At 36.9% G+C, this 22,054-nt stretch overlaps 1 long non-coding RNA gene across 2 annotated transcripts in view; it reads right to left on the minus strand.

The window, feature by feature from the left end:
* The window catches only part of LOC133258153 (uncharacterized), a 148,398-nt gene that overhangs the window by 14,526 nt on the left and 111,818 nt on the right, over positions 1 to 22,054 (minus strand). For both annotated transcript variants that reach the window (XR_009739832.1, XR_009739833.1), the window contains exon 4: positions 18,805 to 18,980. This is a non-coding gene — a long non-coding RNA (uncharacterized LOC133258153). The remainder of the gene's footprint in view (positions 1 to 18,804; positions 18,981 to 22,054) is intronic.

Below are 22,054 nucleotides of genomic sequence, written 5' to 3' on the forward strand. Positions count from 1 at the left end.
CAAATTTGGAAAACTCAGCAGTGGCCACAGGAGTGGAAAAGGTGAGTTTTCATTCCAATCCTAAAGAAAGGCAATGCCAGAGAATGTTCAAACTATCATACAATTGCACTCATCTCACACGCTAGTAAAGTAATGCTCAAAATTCTCCAAGCCAGGCTTCAGCAATACGTGAACCATGAACTTCCAGTGTTCAAGCTGGTTTTAGAAAAGGCAGATGAACCAGAGATCAAATTGCCAACATCTGCTGGATCATGGAAAAAGCAAAAGAGTTCCAGAAAAACATCTATTTCTGCTTTATTGAGTATGCCAAAGCCTTTGACTGTGTGGATCACAATAAACTGTGGAAAATTCTGAAAGAGATGGGAATACCAGACCACCTGATCTGCCTCTTGAGAAATTTGTATGCAGGTCAGGAAGCAACAGTTAGAACTGGACATGGAACAACAGACTGGTTCCAAATAGGAAAAGGAGTACATCAAGGCTGTATATTGTCACCCTGTTTATTTAACTTATACGCAGAGTACATCATGAGAAACGCTGGACTGGAAGAAACACAAGCTGGAATCAAGATTGCTGGGAGAAATATCAATAACCTCAGATATGCAGATGACACCACCCTTATGGTAGGAAGTGAAGAGGAACTCAAAAGCCTCTTGATGAAAGTGACAGTGGAGAGTGAAAAAGTTGGCTTAAAGCTCAACATTCAGAACACGAAGATCATGGCATCTGGTCCCATCACTTCGTGGGAAATAGATGGGGAAAAAGTTGAAACAGTGTCAGACTTTATTTTTTGGGGCTGCAAAATTACTGCAGATGGTGACTGCAGCCATGAAATTAAAAGATGCTTACTCCTTGGAATGAAAGTTGTGACCAACTTAGATAGTATATTGAAAAGCAGAGACATTACTTTGCCAACAAAGGTCCGTCTAGTCAAGGCTATGGTTTTTCCAGTGATCATGTATGGATGTGAGAGTTGGACTGTGAAGAAGGCTGAGTGCCGAAGAATTGATGCTTTTGAACTGTGGTGTTGGAGAAGACTCTTGAGAGTCCCTTGGACTGCAAGGACATCCAACCAGTCCATTCTGAAGGAGATCAGCCCTGGGATTTCTTTGGAAGGAATGATGCTAAAGCTGAAACTCCAGTACTTTGGCCACCTCATGTGAAGAGTTGACTCATTGGAAAAGACTCTGATGCTTGGAGGGATTGGGGGCAGGAGGAGAAGGGGAGGACAGAGGATGAGATGGCTGGATGGCATCACTGACTCGATGGACATGAGTCTCAGTGAACTCCGGGAGATGTTGATGGACAGGGAGGCCTGGTGTGCTGCGATTCATGGGGTTGCAAAGAGTTGGACATGACTGAGCGACTGAACTCAACTGAACTGAACTAATGAGGTATTTTCAAACCTCGCATCATGTTGGTATATTTATCAATTTCTCATCTCAAAAAACTATGAAATTTGCTTTATATTTTTTTAAATTTTATTTTATTTTTAAACTTTACAATATTGTATTAGTTTTGCCAAATACCGAAATGAATCTGCCACAGGTATACCTGTGTTCCCCATCCTGAACCCTCCTCCCTCCTCCCTCCCCATACCCTCCTTCTGGTCCCAGTGCACCAGCCCCAAGCAAAATTGTTATTCTAATATATATATATACACTTAACTTTTATATCCCCTTTGTATGCTAAAGAGCTTTCATATGGTTTAGGTTCATTCTTTGACCCTAAAATATTTTCCCTTGAAATCTACCTGTCAGAAATTCTGCAGTTATATCATTTTATTTGCTAGTATTAGCAGAATAATTTTAATTTGTATTTTATAATTTCAAACTAAATGAGTCTTTAGAATTTAGGCATGTGCCTTGGTAACAGAATGTAGCTATTATAAAACAAGCATTTTAAAATTGAAAAATTTATATTAGAGTTACTCTTAAATGTACAAATCAGTCTAGAAATTTATTTGTTAAGTGAGTAAAAAATTCAACTGTCACCTTCTTATTTACGCCCTATTTTTTAAAACCTCATCATCTGGTGAAAAAACTTGAAAATATGAGTGTTTTCTACTTTTAACAGCTTTAATTGCTGAGGGTAATGACTCTGAAAAGAGATTATATTTTTATTGCCTGGGATGGTCTTCCAATGCAGAATTTTTCAGCATAGCAGTGCAGGTCCTGGGGGATTATGCTAATGGACTCTGTTGCCACCAATAAACACCTTGTTGAATTGGTAGTTACTTCATAGAAAAAAAAAAAGTAGTCACTCTTTAGACTGAGTCTTTTAAATACACTGTGAAACGAAGGGTATGTAAGCTTAAGAGCAATTATTCCCATTATGCACACTTTTATGACTCAAGATATTGAGATAACAAGGAAAATTTGTAAAATAGGCATGAACAGAAAGCTCAGCAAAGATGAGATTCTCACTGAGTATAATAGATCAAAAATGCAAATAGGTATATAACACATTTGTAAAATTTTTTAAATTGATCATTTTATACAATACAGAAATGTTGTATTAATTGATATTTAATTTCATCAAGTGACTAAGTTGCTTCTAATGGCAGATTATGCATTATTAGGGAGGGGAGATCATTTCTATTTTATATCAAGTATGTAGGTTATGTTATTCAGAATACATCAAAAAATCAGAATTTTAACATTAATAATAAATCTCTACTAGGTAAGGGAAAAATAGCAAGTTATCAATAGGACACTAAAGTCTCATGAAAGTCACTTTCTGGATGATCTGATCATCTTCCATTATGTCATCTCTCTAGCACTTTTTAATTAAAAAATGATAAACATTACCCCATGTTCTGTTAAATGGAATGTATTGGAGCACATAAAGTTGAGAATTTTCTTGCACTTCAATCACACACTTATAAAGGGACTGTAAATTGAAATCTGGGTAGAGGAGATTTTTTCAATATACAGTTATTTAATATTGGAAAAAAGTGATAGAAACGGTTCTGTTTATTTAAGCAAAGTTCATCAACAACCTAAATATTTCAAAATTATTAGTCAACTTAAAAATTGTGATAACATATATTTGAGAATTTATAAAAGAAAATCATTCAGCTTACTGAAGACTGCAAAAATGTCAAAATTTATTTATTTATTTACTCTTGACATAGTACTCATACTAGTATTTTGTGCAGCAAGTTGCCAGAAATGTAGTGGCTTAAAACACCTATTCATTATCTAGCAGTTTCCATAGGTTAGGAGTCCAAGCACAGCTTGTTCAAGTATTCTGTTCAGAACTCACAAAGATGCAAAACGGTATCAGTTGCTTTCTCATGTGGAGGATGGATTCTGGAAGTATTTTCTTCCAAGCTCATTCACATGGTTAGCAGAATGTACTTCCTTATGATTATGGAACCAAGGCCCCAGTTTTCACTGGTTGTGGCTGTCGGTCATCACCATGTCCAAGAAACTGCCTGCACTTCCCTGCCAGGAGGGAATTTCCATCAGCATTTTCACATCTCTGTTTAGTTCTCTGAGGTCAGCAGGAGAATAACCCTTAGACAATCTGGCAAGATGGAGTTTCATATGTGCATTGTAATTTAATCATGGCAGTGACATACCATTCCCTTTGTTATACTCTGCTTGTCAGAAGCAAGTCAAAATTTCCATCCACCCTCAAGGGGATGAGCTTATACAAGAATTTGACACATTGGGGGTTACCCTAGGGTGAGTCCACTCAGAGTTCAGTTTCACTCATAATCTTTATACATATTATATTATATATATTAAGAACATATATGATAAACATATTATAATCTTTGTATAATTTATATTACATAATATATATAAATAATGTATAAATAGAAATTATAAATAAAGTTTTGTATAGTAAAATTTTTATCTGTAATAAAATCAGCCCTTACTTAACAAGACTCTTCAAAACTCTTTTGAGTAAGTTATCAATAACCACTTTGAACATCAAATCATATGGGTTAAAATAAATGCTTAGAATAGTGTTTTGAACATGGTAAATATGCAATAAATGTAGTTTATCAATATTACTTTGTTTTAATTATATTAAATATTATTGGCATCTGGTCCCATCACTTCATGCAAATAGATGGGTAAACAATGGAAACAGTGACAGACTTCATTTACTTAGGCTCCAAAATCACTGCAGATGGTGCCTGTGGCCATGACATTAAAAGATGCTTGTTCCTTGGAAGAAAAGTTATGACCAACCTAGACAGCATATTAGAAAGCAGAGACAGAAGGTCCATCTAGTCAAAGCTAACAAAGGTCCATCTAGTCAAAGCTATGGTTTTTCTAGGAGTCATGTATGGATGTGAGACTGAGTAAAAAGACCGTATAAAGACTGAGTGCCAAAGAATTGATGTTTTCAAACTGTGGTGCTGGAGAAGACTCTTGAGAGTCCTTTGGCCTGCAAGGAGATCAAACCAGTGAATCCTACTATGACAGGAAAAATAATGGTGAGGTTGGGGTGACAGAAAAATTAGCAACCAAAAACAGGACAAAGTTTGAACTACTTGACTGGAAAAAAGAGTGCAGGATAACATACCAGACATGCCTTATATTCTGTGGGGATTCACACAGGGCTGGTTTTCTTAATTAACACAGACTTGCAAGGCAAAGAAAAAATATTTAGTCATAATGATTAAAAGATGGTTTCACAAAGACATGTAGGTAGTCTTGGGTTTGTCTTTGGGATATGCTCATAGTGAGTGGCACTTATTATCTGTCCTCGAGATGAGACGTGAGAGAAGATAATTTTCCTGGACTCACCAATGTCAGCTTACTATCAGATCAGATCAGTCACTCAGTCGTGTCCGACTCTTTGCGACCCCATGAATCCCAGCACGCCAGGCCTCCTTGTCCATCACCAACTCCCGGAGTTCACTGAGACTCACATCCATCGAGTCAGTGATGCCATCCAGCCATCTCATCCTCTGTCGTCCCCTTCTCCTCCTGCCCCCAATCCCCTCCAGCTTACTATTAATGGGGGAAAAAAAAGTACAAAGGTACTACTCAAAGGCAGGTAAGGGGAAGAATGATACTCCATTCCTTATGTCCTTGTGAGGGTTAGTTGCTCAGCCATGTCCAACTCATCGTGACCCTGTGGACTGTACAGGTCCTCTGTCCATGGGATTCTCCAGAATCCCACTGGAGTGGGGTAGCCATTCCCTTCTCCAGGGAATCTTTCCAACCCAGGGACTGAACCCAGGTCTACCACATTTCAGGCAGACTCTTTACCATCTGAGCCACTAGGGAAGCCCCTCATTATTCCTAGGCAGTTGCAATCACCTCTAGTTAAAATCTATCTCCCAACATTGTTATTGTCAAAGTAATTGTAAACAGGCAGTGAAAATAAAGTACCCAAATAAACAACTCAAGCAATAAAATTTGAAACCTTTCTTAATTTTCAGCAATTCTTGTCAGTTTTCAGAGGTTTTCTCCCAGGTAGTTCTCAACACTGAAGAAATGTGTCCTGTATTGTGAGTTCCTGTATGCACTACTGAGCTTTCAGTTATGACTATACTTATTTGTTAATTTACTATATATCACTGGGCTAATGACTGGACGTAATGCAGAGAGATCACTAACAGTTTTTCTTGTAGAACCAGGGACATTTACAGGTAAGAATGAGCTTACTCTTAAAAAAAAAAAAAAAAAAGGAAAGAAAGAAAGAAAAGAATTGGAGATATATAAGTAAAATTGTGTGGAAGAAAGCATCCCAGAGGCGGGGGGGCGGAAACAAAGCATTAGAATGTGCAAAGTCATGGAGACATAGAAATAAAGGTGATTTTTAAGAAGACAATTTTAGTGGACTGATATGTCTGGAAATAATCTGATAGTTTGATAATGTTTCAGGAGCATGAGGCTAGAGAGAGAATCTTGGGCCAAAATATTGATGGCTTTAAAGAGATGAATGCTTGAAACACAGAAATAACAAACTAAGATCTACGTTTTGTAAACATCTTATCTGTCCTTTGGGTCAGGTGCAATGACATGGGTTCCCGTGGAAAGACGGTGCAGCAAAACAGGTGAAAAACTGAAAGGAAACCATCAGTATAAAAAGAAAAAGCTCAGGTGGAACATATTTGAGACATTATTTTAACATATATTGGTGGCTAATTTATATATCTAAGAAAGGAAACAAAACTTGTCTCAAACTGCACCGCCCAATAAGATTTCCTAAGCCACATGTGGCTTTTTTACATTTAAATACACATTAACTAATATTAAATCAATTTAAAACTTAAAAGTTCCTCAGTAGCAGTAGCCACATGTAGAGTGTTCAATAGGCATATTTGGCCAGTGGTTACCATTTTGGAAAGAATAGATATTATACAACACTGTTATATAAATCCCAGATAATGTGTTTGATAGAAGAAGCACATAAAAAAATTAAATATGAGAGATAACATAATGAAATGAATGATTATAGACGTGTGTTTGAGATGAAATTTTCTCTTTTATCAATAATATTTCAAGATTTTTATTAATATATCTTCCTATTTAGAAGCAAAATTATAGGCTAAATTCCTCAGTGAATATTTGTTGCTGCAAGAGTATTCACATTTATAATTAATAATAGTTGAAAAGCTGTCCTCTGTATTATCTAGTTAAATAAGACAAATCTCATTTTTTACAAATTTAAACTATGTAATACAAAGAATTAGTTTTTTTTTCCAAAATAAAAAATGTTCTTATTTTAAACTTACATTTATCTAATTATTAGTGAATCTAAGCAATTTTTCATATATTAACATTTATAATCAATTTGTGTGTATTTTTAGGACTGATGTTTTCCTATTTTAAGCTTTTTTTTTTGTATTTTTCTTAGTGATTTGTAAGGTATTTGTATATATTAGAATAGAGTATTAGTCGTGGGGTTGTCTTGTAAGTTAAAAGTCTTTTTTTTTTCTGTTTATTCCTTCAAGGATCTTGCCTATGATCAGTTTATATAACATTTTAAAAGCTGTTAAATGTATTAATATTTCTTTTATGATTTCTGGAATACAATTATGTTTGACTTATAAGAACACTGATTTTGCCTTGATATTTCTATGGTTTTATTTTAAAATGATTGATCCATGTGGAATTTATTTTAAGCAATAATGCTTTTAAAAATTTAGCTATATACACATATGGGAAAAAAGAATTAAGATGTTTCCTTGGTTTTATTGAATATATTGTTGTTGTTGATTTAAGCACAACAACAAGACAGTTTTCATACATTTATATGAAAAAGAAAACAATAGAACTTGTATATCTGTAAGCAAAACAATATACTAATTCCCAATGAATATAGGGAAAAATCAATAACACCATTTTTCTCAAAACTATACTGATTGAAATAAATGATTCAGGTATTATAATAAGTCAAAAACAATTAATGAAAATTCATTATGTTCTAAAAAAGAACAAAATTTTCACATGTATATGTATAATGTGACCAAACTTGAAATAAATTAATCTAAGAGAATTAACTGACATAGCATTCATGACCAGATTAGTTTAATTGAAAATTAGTCATAGATAAATTGGGAAATAAAGTGGGGTCTTGACTATTGGAGAAACAGCTTATATAATAGAATTGATAATAATATGTTTAATTGTTAATTTAAGATTTTTTATATAATCTGTTCCTTAAGAATAAGTATAATGAGCAATAAGTAAGGAGACAATAATTGCACCAGTAATTTTAAAAACTGAATTTAAAGAATTACTTCCTTATAAAACATTGTCAGGAGCTTCCCTGGTGTCTTTGCGGTTAAGAATTCACCTGTCAATGCAAGATATGTGGGTTCGATCCCTGGATCAGAAGGATCCGCTAGAGAAAGAAATGGCACCCTACTTAACTATTCTTGACTGGAAAATCCCAAAGACAGAGGAGCCTGCTGGGTTATAGTACATGGGGTCACAAAGAGTCAGACATAACTTAGTGACTAAACAACCAACACAAATTCTTGTCATCCACAAAAAGAAAGCCTAATAAAGTAAATAAAAGACCTCTAAGGAATACAGGAATAGCCTATATACAAAGTTTCTACTTCCTCTAGGACTAAGAATCAAAAACATGGATGTAGATCATATGTTAGGGTGTGATTAAACCTCTGTAAAGTACAGAACTCCAGGACAGAAATGTAAGAGCAGGTCAAAAGGAAGAATTGCTGGAGTGCTAGGGAAACTCAATAAGGAGCTCAGACTTTTGTTGGTGGATATGACATAGGAGGGAAAAGCAACACACCAGGACCAGGAATGGTGTGATGACTCGCCTAGAGCCAGACATCCTGGAATACGAAGCCAGGTGGGCCTTGGAAAGCATCACTACGAACAAAGCTAGTGGAGGTGATGCAATTCCAGTTGAGCTATTCCAAATCCTGAAAGATGATGCTGTGAAAGTGCTGCACTCAATATGCCAGCAAATTTGGAAAACTCAGCAGTGGCCACAGAAGTGGAAAAGGTCAGTTTTCATTCCAATCCCAAAGAAAGGCAATGCCAAAGAATGCTCAAACTACCGCACAATTGCACTCATCTAACATTCTAGTAAAGTAATGCTCAAAATTTTCCAAGCCAGGCTTCAACAGTACATGAACCACTAATTGCCAGATGTTCAAGCTGGATTTAGAAAAAGCAGAGGAACTAAAAACCAAATTGTCAAAATCTGTTGGATCATCAAAAAAACAAGAGAGTTCCAGAAAAACATCTATTTATGTTTTGTTGACTATGGTAAAGCCTTTGACTTTGTGTATCACAATGAACTGTGAAAAATTCTGAAAGAGATGAGAATACCAGACCACCTGATCTGCCTTGAAAAGTCTATATGCAGGTCAGGAAGCGACAGTTAGAACTGGACATGGAACACCAGACTGGTTCCAAATAGGAAAAGGAGTATGTCAAGGCTGTATATTGTCACCCTGCTTATTTAACTTATATTCAGAGTACATCATGAGAAATGCTGGGCTGGAAGAAGCACAAGCTAGAATAAAGATTGCTGAGAGAAATATCAATAACCTTAGATATGCAGATGACACCACTCTTATGGCAGAAAGTGAAGAGGAACTCAAAAGCCTCTTGATGAAAGTGAAAGAGTAGAGTGAAAAAGTTGGCTTCAACTCAACATTCAGAAAATGAAGATCATGGCATCTGGTCCCATCACTTCACGGGAAGTAGATAGGGAAACAGTGGAAACAGTGTCAGACTTTATTTTGGGGGGCTCTAAAATCACTGCAGATGGTGACTAAAGCCATGAAATTAAAAGATGCTTGCTCCTTGGAAGAAAAGCTATGACCAACCTGCTGCTGCTGCTAAGTCGCTTCTGTAGTGTCTGACTCTGTGTGACCCCATGGATGGCAGCACAACAGGCTCCCCCATCCCTGGGATGCTGCAGGCAAGAACACTGGAGTGAGTTGCCTTTTCCTTCTCCAATGCATGAAAGTGAAAAGTTAAAGTGAAGTTGCTCAGTCGTGTCCAACTCTTCACAACCCCACGGACTGCAGCCTACCAGGCTCCTCCACCCATGGGATTTTCCAGGCAAGAGTACTGGAGTGGGTTGCTATTGCCTTCTCTAATGACCAATCTAGACAGCATAATAAAAAGCAGACACATTACTTTGCCAACAAAGGTCCATCTAGTCAATGTTACAGTTTTTCCAGTGGTCATGTATGGATGTGAGAGTTAAGACTATAAAGAAAGCTGAGTGCCAATGAATTCATGCTTTTGAACTGTAGTGTTGGAGAAGACTCTTGAGAATCCCTTAGACTGCAAGGAGATCTAATCAGTCCATCCTAAAGGAGATCAGTCCTGAACATTCATTGGAAGAACTGATGCTGAAGCTGAAACTCCAATACTTTGGCCACCTGATGTGAAGAGCTGACTCATTTGATAAGCCCCTGATGCTGGGAAAGATTGAAGGTGGGAGGAGAAGGGGAAGGCAGAGAATAAGGTAGTTGGATGGTATCATCGACTCAATGGACATGAGTTTGAGTAAACTCCAGTTGGTGATGGGCAGGGAGGCTTGGCATGTTGCAGTCCATGGGGTCACAAAGACTCAGACACGACTGAGTGACTGAATTGAACTGACTGAAGACAAGAAGAGTAGTTCCTACTGCTGCTTTGTTCTCCAGTTCCCTCCATTGACAACATATAACATCACATTTTTTACAGGTGTTGGGCTGCATCTTACAGGCCTATAGGCCCCTTTGCTTGCTCAGCTTCAAGAACTGAAGGAAAAAGCCCAGAGTCAGCAAAAAGGACACCAATGGACAGGAGGTCTGGCATGTCTGAAGCAAGGTCTTGGAACAATACCCTACCTTGTGCAATGAATAGCAGGGCATGGCGGCACTCTTTACTCCTGGGAGAGGGGGACACTGCAAGTTTTAGGAGGACTTTATGTCAGTTGGTTCATTGGTTATCAGCGAAACTAACAGAGGTTAGTTCTCACTGCCCTGTTGAGAACAATCATTAGCTGGAGCCTGGGGCAAGTATGTAGGAAAGTCAGTCAAGTGAGTAGGGTGTAGATAAAGCAGGCAGTGGTCAAGCAGGGAGTGAAGACAGAGCAAGAGTACAGCCATCTTGAATGGCCCGACTATACACAGGGTACAACTTAATTATCAAACAACAGGTCAAAGGAAAGGGAATGTGGAACACAGAGGTAATAATTTGATAACTGTTATAGTCCACCGTGTTTGCTATTTAGCTTCTTTATGTACACATATTCATATTTGAATTTCAACATAATAAAATCACTCTTGTTCCCACTAAGCAAAGCATATCATTTGCTATCATTTATACAAATGGAGTTCTAATCTCTTCCCCAAAATGAGAAGACTGAATATTCTCTTCTTTAAAGAGTAATTTTAATATCCAATTGTATGTATGTAAAATAATAAAGGAAGGAGATAAATGAAGAACATAAATAATATATAAAAATATATTTACATACATTGTTGTTGTTCAGTTCCAAGTCACGTTCCACTCTTTGTGACCCCACGGACTGTAGCACATCAGGTCTTGCTGTTCCACACCATCTCCTGGAGTTTTCCCAAGTTCGTGTCCATTGCATCGACGATGCCATCCAACCATCTCATCCTCTGTCCCCCTTTTCTCCTTCTGCCTTCAGTCTTTCCCAGCATCAGGGTCTTTTCTAATGAGTTGGACCTTCACATCAGGTGGCCAAAGCATTGGAGCTTCAGCTTCAGCATCAGTCTATCCAATGAGTATTCAGAGTTGGTTTCCTTTAGGACTGACTGGTTTGATCTTGCTGTCCAAGGGACTCTCAAGCATCTTCTCCAGCCACAGCTCAAATACATCAATTCTTTGGCACTCAGTCTTCTTTATGGTCCATACATTAGTAATGAAAAGACCATAGCCTTGACTATATGGACTAGCTTGGCAAATTGATGTATTTGCTTTTTAATATGCTATCTAGGATTGCTATAGCTTCCCTTCCAAGAAGCAGTCATCTAAATTTCATGGCTGAAGTCACAATCCACACTGATTTCAGAGCCTAACAAGAGGAATTCCATCACCCTTTCCACCTTTTCCCTTTCTATTTGCCATGAAGTGATGGGACCAAATGCCATGATCTTAGTTTTGTTTTTTTTTTTCTTTAATTTAAATTTTAATTTGGCTTTTTAAGAAGTTCTTCAAGAAGTTCTTTAGTTCTCTTTGCTTTCTGACATTAAAGTGATTTTGTCTGCATATCTGAGGTTGTTGATACTTCTCCTGGCAATCTTGACTTCACCTTGAAACTCATCTGCCTTGGCATTTCACATGATTTTCTGCATATAAGTTAACAGGGTAATAATAAATAGCTTTGTTGTACTTCTTTCTCAATTTTGAACCAGTCACTTGTTCCATATAAGGTTCTAACAGGTTTCCCAAGAGACAGGTAAGATGGTCTGGTATTCCCATCTCTTTAAGAGTTTTCCACAGTTCATTATGAGTCACACAGCCAAAGGCTTTAGTGTAGTCAATGAAACAGAGGCAGATGTTTTTCTGGAATTCCTTTGCTTTCTCTATCATCCAGAATCTGTTGGCAATTATGTCTTGGTTCCTATGCTTTTTTTAAACCCAGCTTGAACATCTGGAAGTTCTCAGTTCATGTAAGGCTGAATCCTGGCTTGAAGGATTTTGAGCATAACCTGACTAGTGTGGGAGATGAGTGCAATTATCTAGTACTTTGAATATTCTTTAGTACTTCCCTTCTTGGGAACTGGGATAAAGATTGACATTTTCCAGTCCTGTGGGCACTGCTGGGTTTTCCAAATTTGCTGACATATTGAGTGAAACACTTTAATAGCATCATCTTTTAGGATTTTAAGTAGCTCTGCTGGAATTCCATCACCTCCACTAGCTTTATTGACAGAAGTTCTTCCTAAGGCCCATATGATTTCACACTCCAGAATGTCTGGCTCTGGGTGACTGGCCACACCATTGTGGTTATCCAGGTCATTAAGATACATATATATTTTACAGTGTACAATTCTGTGTATTCTTGCCATCGCCTCTTGATCTCCTCTGCTTCTATTAAGTCTGTACCATAGCTGTCCTTTATTGTGCCCATCTTCAGGTCAAATATTCCTTTGATATTTCCAATTATCTTAAAGACATCTCTAGTCTTTCCCTTTCTATTGTTTCCCTCTATTTCTTTGCACTGTTCATTGAAGAAGGCCTTCTTTCTCTTTGCTATTCTATGGAAGTCTGGGTATACCTTTCCCTTTCTCCCTTCCTTTTCACTTCTCTTCTTTTCTCAGTTATTTATAAAACCTACTCAGAAAGCCACTTTGCCTTCTTGCATTCCTTTTTCTTTGGGGTGACTTTGTTCATTGTGTCCTGTACAATATCTCTGTCCATAGTTCTTCAATCACTCTGTTTACTAGATCCAGTCTCTTGAATTTTTCACTTCTGCTGTATATTCATAGGGGATTTGATTTAGGTTGTACCTGACTGGTCTAGTATTTTCCCCTGCTTTCTTTAGTTGAAGCCTGAATTTTGCTGTGAAGAGCTGATGATTTAAGCCATACATATATACACAGGCAATTATACAAAGTTATTCATCTTTAACGTAACTGAGCATAAAGTCATAGTTGGTATCATAACTGTATTCCTTTTACTGCTTTTTTCTATTTAACTCATTCTCAGCAATAATCTAAGCTGGTGTGCTTTGCCTGGTGAAATGCCTCCAAATTTTCCTTCTGAAGAGCTGAGTCCTGAAATATCCTGCATTTTGTGGTTGCTCTTTATGATTAGGCATGGGAGTGTTAACAAATATCCTAGAAAAATTCCTAGGTAACTCATATACTCATTTGCCAATTTATCTTCTCAATATTGAGTAAAATAACTCCTTCCTGTCTGTTCATTTAGTGACTGAGGTAAGAAAACCACAAAGACCAGTGGTAGTCTTATCTTCAAATTCAGTGAAACATTGTCAGTTTGTGGAAACTTCCTTGGAAGCTTGGAAACTGAACTTTTCTTGGAAAAGTTTTCAAACCAACAGAGAAAAAAAAAGCTGTCAAATAAGGATCAAAAGTTCTATGAATGGATTCTTAGGTATAGTGATGAAAAAAGCTACTCCCACTTCCATCCCTTAATTCCAGAACCAAGATATACTAGTTATGGATGGAAACACTATATATTTATAAAACTTTCTGCTGAAAAACATGTATTACAAACTGTAAGACAGGAAACCATCCTTTCAGAGTATTATCTCCTGTGTGTGTGTGTGTGTGTGTGTGTGTGTGTGTGTGTATGTTAGTTTCTCAGTCATGTCCAACTCTTTGTGACCCTATGGACTGTAGCCACCAGGCTCCCCTGTCCATGGCATTCTCCAGGCAAGAACACTGGAGTGGATTGCCATTTTCTCCTCCAGGGGATCTTCCCAACCCAGGGATCGAACCTGTGTCTCTTATGTCTCCTGCTTGCAGATTCCTCACTGCTAGTGCCACCTGGGAAGCACTGTCATCTCCTAAACTGTGCTATAACCAAGTCTTCATCAAGCCATCCCAACTATCTATTAGGGCAAATTTATCTGGATATGGGTTTTATGGTAAAACCAGTTAATTCCATTTCTTTAAGCCATTGCTATACTTCTGTGAAATAATTCCCTTGGCTAGAAGCAAAGTTGTGTAGAATACCACGTTACTGCATTACATGTGTCCACAGATGACAGTGGAAAAAGTGTTTCAGCCAAGAAAGATAGTACAGCAAGTATACAACTGCAAGAGTATACCTAGCTTGGGAGATGATGATTAATTAGGTACACTGGGCAAAATTGTAACCAGTTACCAGTGTGTCCTTGCTGTTCTTTGTAATAAACTGTTGGACAGTATTTTCCATGAATATTTGCATGCTTCTACATGGCCCTCCTTTCTAAGTGAGGAGCATTTTTGAATAGTGAAGGCAATGGAAGTTAGAGATAATGTATCACTCTGAAGAGGTTTAGAGAATTCTCCCTGGAGCTATTTCCTTACATTCGTGTTGATATCTGACTGTTTATGGGTCAAGAAGAAATAAGGGGTGATTTCTTGGGGTCTTAAGAAGAATTTCTACTCTCTTGCAAGTGTTTGCATCAGGAGAGATTATCAGTGTTTTCAAGCAAAGCAAGGCTAATTTCCTCCAACAAAGGTGGTCAGTCTATCTAAATGGAACAAGAAAGCTTAAAGTTAGTAATAGGTTAATACTGTCAGTTTCTTCTCAGTGCAATCTGTTCATAGGATTAAGCTCCAATTTAATAAGATAAGAAATGAGCTGAGCGCAGTCAGTTATAACTGTCACAGAATCAGTTCAGTTCATTCGCTCAGTCGTGTTCGACTCTTTGTGACCCCATGAACCAGGCCTCCCTGTCCATCACCAACTCCCGGAATTTACCCAAACTCATGTCCATTGAGTTGGTGATGCCATCCAACCATCTCATCCTCTGTCGTTCCCTTCTCCTCCTGCCTTCAATCTTTCCCAACTTCAGGGTCTTTTCAAATGAGTCACAGAATAGGACTAATTAAAAAAAAAAAAAAAGAATAAATGCAAACAGCTATCACATAAGCTGTCACAATACATAAGCTATCACATAAGCTATCACAATTGCCCACATGTTTGGGCTTCCCTGATGGCTCACTGGTAAAGAATCTGCCTGCAAGGCAGGAGACAATGTGTTTGATCCCTGAGTCGAGAAGATCCTCTGGAGAAGGAAATTGCAACTTACTTCAGTATTCTTGCCTGGAGAATTCCATGGACAGAGGAGACTGGCAGGCTACAGCCCACAGAGTCGAAAAAGTCAGACACAACTGAATGACTAACACACATCACATAAGATTGTGCCAGGAAAATAAGTTAGTTATTTGATTATTTGGCTCAGAAACAGCTGATATTTCACTCTACCCCCATTGCTCATGAAAGGTAATTTATTAATACATTCTCTGTCCTTGAAACCCTATTGGGATGCACATATAATCTTTTTCAACAACACACTATAGGTACAATTGCAATTTCATGCCTAAAATAAAAATTATATTGTGAGTTGATATAAGAAAATATGTTTTAATATAGATTGATGACATTTAATAAAAACAATCATTAACCCATAATAGGATATGAAGAATAATATTATACTTAACACAATTTACCTTATATGGAAATTGAAGAACACAGGAAATTAAGTCACTGACCCCAAATCACCAAATTATTTAAGAATTAAATTCTCATATGTTGACTCATTGCTGACCAGCATTTATTACATTTTTATGATAATAGCTATTTTTCAAGAAGGGTATGGCAACCCACTTCAGTATTCTTGCTCAGAGAATCCCCATGGACAGGGAGCCTGGCAGGCTGCAGTTCATAGGGTCACAAAGAGTCAGACACAACTGAGCGACTAAGCACAGCACAGCACGGCTATTTTTCATGCATTAATTTCATTTTTCTCCTGAAGGACAATGGATAATAATGATCATATTACTGTGTTATATATAACATTATGATAATCTCTGTCTTAAAGTCCATGGGGAAAAAGATATATTCCAGTGTTGGGGAAATATACATGTTTTGTAGATAATTGGGCTTACGAAATGAATAATTTTATCTTGTCAATTGAAAATAAAAGGCAAAATATTTCCACCTCATCCTTTAGTCCATCTGCCTTTTTCATGCTTTATTGCATCAACTGTTCCAGTCTTTCTCAGTCATTTTTTACTTACAAAAAAATTTCACATATTCTTCTGTGTTAACCTAAGAATCTCTGACATTTATATTGCTTCAGTGCTTATCTTACTAGGTTAAAAATTGACAGCAAATATTGTCTGAATACTGTCCTTCTGCCATCCCACTCATGTGTGACACCCATTTGTTATCCTGCTGGATACTGGCGCAGCTTCCTGCTGTGAGTATTCAAAGACCTGTCCACCTTGAGGTTATGATGCAAAGTAACCTAGTCATTTTGTATCCATCCATGTTCCTTTGGTCTCTGTCACTTCTTAAGTATTCTGCTAACATCGGAGCTTGAGTTAAAATGAGATTATATTATTTGTGACCTGTATGCTGTTTTTTTATGATATTGTTGATGGACTACTTCTAAACCAATGTGACTAGTAATCATAGTCATGACAATAATTTGTGACCAGAATAAAAAAAGAAGGAAACGGATGATTTTCTTACCATTAGAGCATCTTTTACTCTTTGCTGTTAATTGTGATCACATGCTCATCCTAGTAGGTATTTCCCCGAAAAAAAATACAGATAAATGAAGGGAACTGTAGCCCCTGGTGGGGCTTTATCTGTGCAGTTGTCTTTCTATCTATACAGTTGTCTGTACAAATACAGTTGTCTATCTTTTGGGATTCAGGGTGAGAGAAACATGAGCCAGATTATATAAAGGTTCTTCACTTCAAGCTTTTATTAATGATCTGGCAACCAATAACTTTTTAAACCCAAATTGACTTAAAATGTAATTTTTCACATTAACCTAACATTACAAGGCCAATTTTCCAATTTCAGTTGAACTTTAATATAAGAAAGCAATTATAGTGACAATAATAATAATAATAATAATTGTAAACAAGCAATGAATGAAGCTCTATGCCAAATGCTTTCTATGGATTATTTCACTGATGCCCATTAGCCTACTGTTACTTATCAAGAAACTGAGAATAAGTTGTGTTGAATAATTTATTCAAAATGATCATTTATGAGGAAAAATATTATAATTGGCTAAATCCATGAACAATTCCACAAACAGAGAGTGTTCTGATAGTTTCTCAAGACAGGGGAGATGAAGCTTGGGAACAGCAGGTGTAATCTGTAAAAGTAGTTGGGTCATTTTACACATAAGAAAAGTAGACATTAGGAAAGTAATGATCCTAACTATGTATCAAGATCACCAAAGTGAGTCATTACATAAACAGAAGCTTGAACAGACCTTGAATATTGTCTTTATAGAGGGAACAAATCAAACTAGTTTCTCTGACTTGCTAAATTGGGTTAAGCAATTATATATCAGGACAAAAATTAACAGAAAAAAACTGCTGTCCTCCACCACTCTATTTATATGCTATAGCTTTTATGTACAGGCATTTAGTCAACTTGAACTGCTACAAGCCTCCTAGAGTGTGGATCATGACTGTCTCAGAACCGATTAGTAATGAGTCTTATGTCTTTCAGTCACTTCTTTAATAACCATGTGTCATACATAGACTAAGAGCTTTACACATATTTTCATATTCAGTTCTCAGAACAGCCAGAAAAGGTAAATTTCCTCATCATCAGCTGAAAATAAGAAAACTTATGTTCCATGAAGTTAAATAACTCATCCAAGAGCGTCTTGCAGCTGGTATGTACCAACCCTGGATTTGAGTGGAATTATTTCCGTGAAAGTCTTGGATCTTAGTAACCAATGTATAACATTTCCTCTTTAACTGCCTTGAAGCAAATCATTGTTATTGTGATAAACATATATTTTTGTCAAAACTATATACCATATTCTTCATATAAAAAGTCACATGCATAAATAAATTTGATAACATATATTACTATAGAAATTTAGTTCCTTTTAGAAGGGAGAGTTATAATGATAGTCCATGAAGTTTCTAGATTATCAGACTCTCAATAAATATTGTTGGTGTTTAGTTGCTCAGTTGTGCGCCCTCTATGCAACCCCATGGACTGTAGCCCACCAGGCTCCTCTGTCAATGGGATTTCCCAGGAAAGAATACTGGAATGGGCTGCCATTTCCTTTGCTACAATAAATATTGCATTATAATAACAGATCCTTTAACAACAAAATGTTTATTATCAGTCAGTTAAAAACCAAAACAGCGGAATTCACTTTAATGCTGCTTTATGCTAACAAGTTCTCTTTCTCATTTGGTTTTGATCCACACATATTGTTGCTGTTCAAACAGAAAGACAGATGTTACAGGACAATTTACATTCATAGGTAAATTTAATTTACACTATGCTGGGGTAAAAATATTTGACAAATTCCTTTAATTTTTTGAGTATATGGAAATGTATTAATCAGAAAAAAATTCTATCTAGACTGACAAGTCTTTGCATAGAGTAATCTGGAATACCTGCAGGGGGTGGGGGTAGGATTGGGGATGATCTGACCTGCTTTTTAATATTATAGTGATGTGTGATGCAATTAAATACAACTTAAATGTGAAGTTCCCCGGTCAGCTAAGGCAGAGGTTTTTTTTTTTTTTTTTAGATATAAAAACACTTGGTCTCCGTGTCAAGAGAAAGAGCTCCACATTGCTTTGAAGCACCCCTGGCAGTTGATAATGGAGAGCTGTTGGCAATGATTATGGAGGCAGATGCTTACCTGTACTCCCACAGTGTACAATCTTGGCTTGATGACAAGGTGAGGAGAAGGAGAAGCTGTCACAGAATGGGGGCAACTGGCAGCTGAAACCCTAGCAGGGAAGGGTAAACTGGCCGCCCAGGGCTGCTTGCTTGACTGTGGCGGCTCTCATCAATCACGCCAACATATGCAGCTGCCTGAAAATAAACAGGCTTCTCAGACAGGAGACAAAATGTGGCAAATTAAAAGCCCAATAATTTAAACAAATCCATTTCCAGTTTCACAGCAAAGATGGATGGAGGGATTGTGCTGAGAGACCCAGACTCCTGATGAATTGATAAAAGTTAGTGATACATACAAATGTACTCAGCTTAAACATGCCAATTGTGAAATAAGATCTCTGTATCAGTTCTTTTAAAAGGTTCCTTTCTAAAAAATACAGGCATGGCGTATTTTTTTAAAAAATCTATCAATTATTACCTCCTAGATTTTTCTACATTTATCCCTTAAATAAACTTTGCAATTCTAGGTACGCTACTGAAGCATATGTCTTCTAGTTCTCTCCAAAGCCCCCACTGAAACCAGTGGGAATTTGGCTGCAATAATGACTGTATAATTATTCTTGTAGTGTTAAAATGACACTTTTTATTTTCATTTCCCTTTCCCTATTAATCTTTCTATTAGCTAATCTTGAAAATGTTTATTACAATATTGCTTCCATGTATTATTTCATCATCACAAACTCATTTAACTTTCTTGATTCTCTTTTAAGTTAATATTAGCCTATGTAGACTCCTTCCTGTATTTGTATATATATTATTCTTGTTCCAAATATTCTATTCTAATTCCTTAAAGTCCTGCAGCAATCTCCTATTTCACATCAAGAAAACAAATTACTTGTTGTCCTTCCTTTGTTGGCTTAAAACAGACTTTTCCCGGGAACTCTTGACTAATAATCACAGATTCCCTAAGGTTAAATGATGATGAACTCCACCATTAGAGACTTAGTCACTTTCATTCCTTGTTAGCACCTCTCTTCTTGAGTCTATTCTGTATCTGTCGTCTAATTTAAATTTATCTAAAAATACCAAAGAGCTCATGTCCTTCTCACTGATGTGCTGCTTGGTATTCATATGCTTCTGATTGCTACCCAGTGCCCTCCAGAGCACTGAGGGGTCTGATGAGACAATATCAGAAGGTGGTGATTTTCTTTTTCAAATCTGACAGTGGTGCAGAAATTAGAGAAAGACAAAACTAGCCTGAGGTCAGTGTAATTCTCTCGACTCTCAGACTCACCTCCTTACACAGGTGGCATTACAGCTGCTGCTATGTCTGCAGGGGAATCAGATTTGCTGGCAGTCCCTTTCACAGCTGGCGGCCGGATGCAGGGACATGACAATCAGGTTCGACACAGCTAAATGGGGAGCATCCACCTTGCCTTCCAAATGTCTGCTTCTCTGCAACCCACACTACAAGATGGTTTATTTTTGTTTTTGCTGCTGTTACTGTTGTCTTTTTAATCATAGCTGAGGGTTCAAATTTCTCCTCACCTAGTAAATTGCTTAAAGATCTGCTATCCCATTTCACCAACTCTCTCCACCTAAAGGACAAATAGACATCTTTTAGAAATTAATTTAGCTCAAGAGTTTTAATGATTTTGAAGTGAATAGTTCTTTTTAAGCTTTCTTCAGAATTTGTAATAGCTTGGGGATAATAATATATCCCCAAGATAAAGAACTTGGATTTTAGTGCATTGGCATTTCACTGTAGCAATTACTGTAAGAAGCTTTGGAAAAATGCTGTATTTGGGGCAAGGGAAAGAAGAGATGAATTCAGTAACTAAGACAATGACAACGACATTTTCGCAACATCCAAAGGTAATACACATACATATGGGTACTCTAGTTTTATTTACTGTCTTGGACATCTTCCTAGTACGTATATATCACAGATTCTTTATTGCTTACATTGGATTTCATCTCACTGTCAGATGGTTGCTATAGTCATTTTAGAATCCCTGGGAATAATTGTCATAAGCACATTGACAGACATGATTTTTTTCAGCCCTCTAATTCAGTACTAGTGGTAATCCGGGTTTCACAAATCTGTCCTTTATCACAATTTTCCTTTGACTTCAAAGAATGTCCACGGTCCATGTACACTCTAAGCTTCATTAACTCTGATGGCCCTGCCATATGCTTACAACCAAAAGGATATTATGCACATAACTTAGCCCAGGCATAGGTTAAAGCAGTTACTAAGTGGTGACTTGCATATCACCTTCTATCTCTAGACACTTCAGCATAAGCATTTTTGCCACATTTTGCGTGACATATAATAAAAAACTCATGAACTGGCTCTAAGCTACAATGCATAAAAGCCTACTATAATTAATTAGTGTTGTTATAGCAACACCTTTGATAGTATTGCTTAACACCCAAAGGATACAGTGGCGTGGGGTAAAGCATCTAAAAAATAATTTTGTCAATTTAATCTTCAACCATTCTCATCCTTTATTTCCTTTTATTTTAATCAGCACCCCCCCTTTATTTAGATCTCTCCATTTCTGCGGAAATTGACTAGTTAAATCTCAACAAAGCAGCAGGTCTCAATATCAGTTTGTTTGAATATTGAGAAGCTAGCACTAGTGTTTTTTTTTTTTTTTGTCATAAAAAAACAAACAGTTTTTACTCCAGTTAAAATTAACTTTTTAATTTATCATGATTGCAATATAGAAGGAAACAGCATGCTACCTTTGATTACCAGTAGTCATTTCCCTGTATCCATGGTGCACCATTAGAAGAAAAATAGCATTTTTTAATAACAAAATCTATGGGACTACCTATACGTGTTATTGTATTTATAGAAAGAAAAAATCTGAGTTGGAAAGGAACTTATAGGCTATTTAATATAGCCCTTCTAATTTATATGTCGAGAGACAAGGAGAAAGAAATATCCAGAGGTCTCATAGGCAGTTAACCCCAGAACTGGGGTGTGAACCAAGGTCTCTGTCTTCCCTAATCAGTGTATTTACTGTATAATCAGTATACACCAGATTACAAATGGCCTTCTATTACACAGTTCTAACACACACAACATCATTTTTAAAGATATAAATTTAAGGAAAGCTGTATGGTAATGCTAGCTTAAGTGCATGATAATCTTGCTTACCTGGTGGTAGAAAAACTATGCTAGTGAGTCAATGCACAACATATCTGTCTATATACTAAAGTGGGATGAATTTCAAGTGAAATTGAGTATGTGAGAGACA

This window comes from Bos javanicus, chromosome 12 (assembly GCF_032452875.1).
Source record: "Bos javanicus breed banteng chromosome 12, ARS-OSU_banteng_1.0, whole genome shotgun sequence".
Taxonomy (NCBI): Eukaryota; Metazoa; Chordata; class Mammalia; order Artiodactyla; family Bovidae; genus Bos; species Bos javanicus.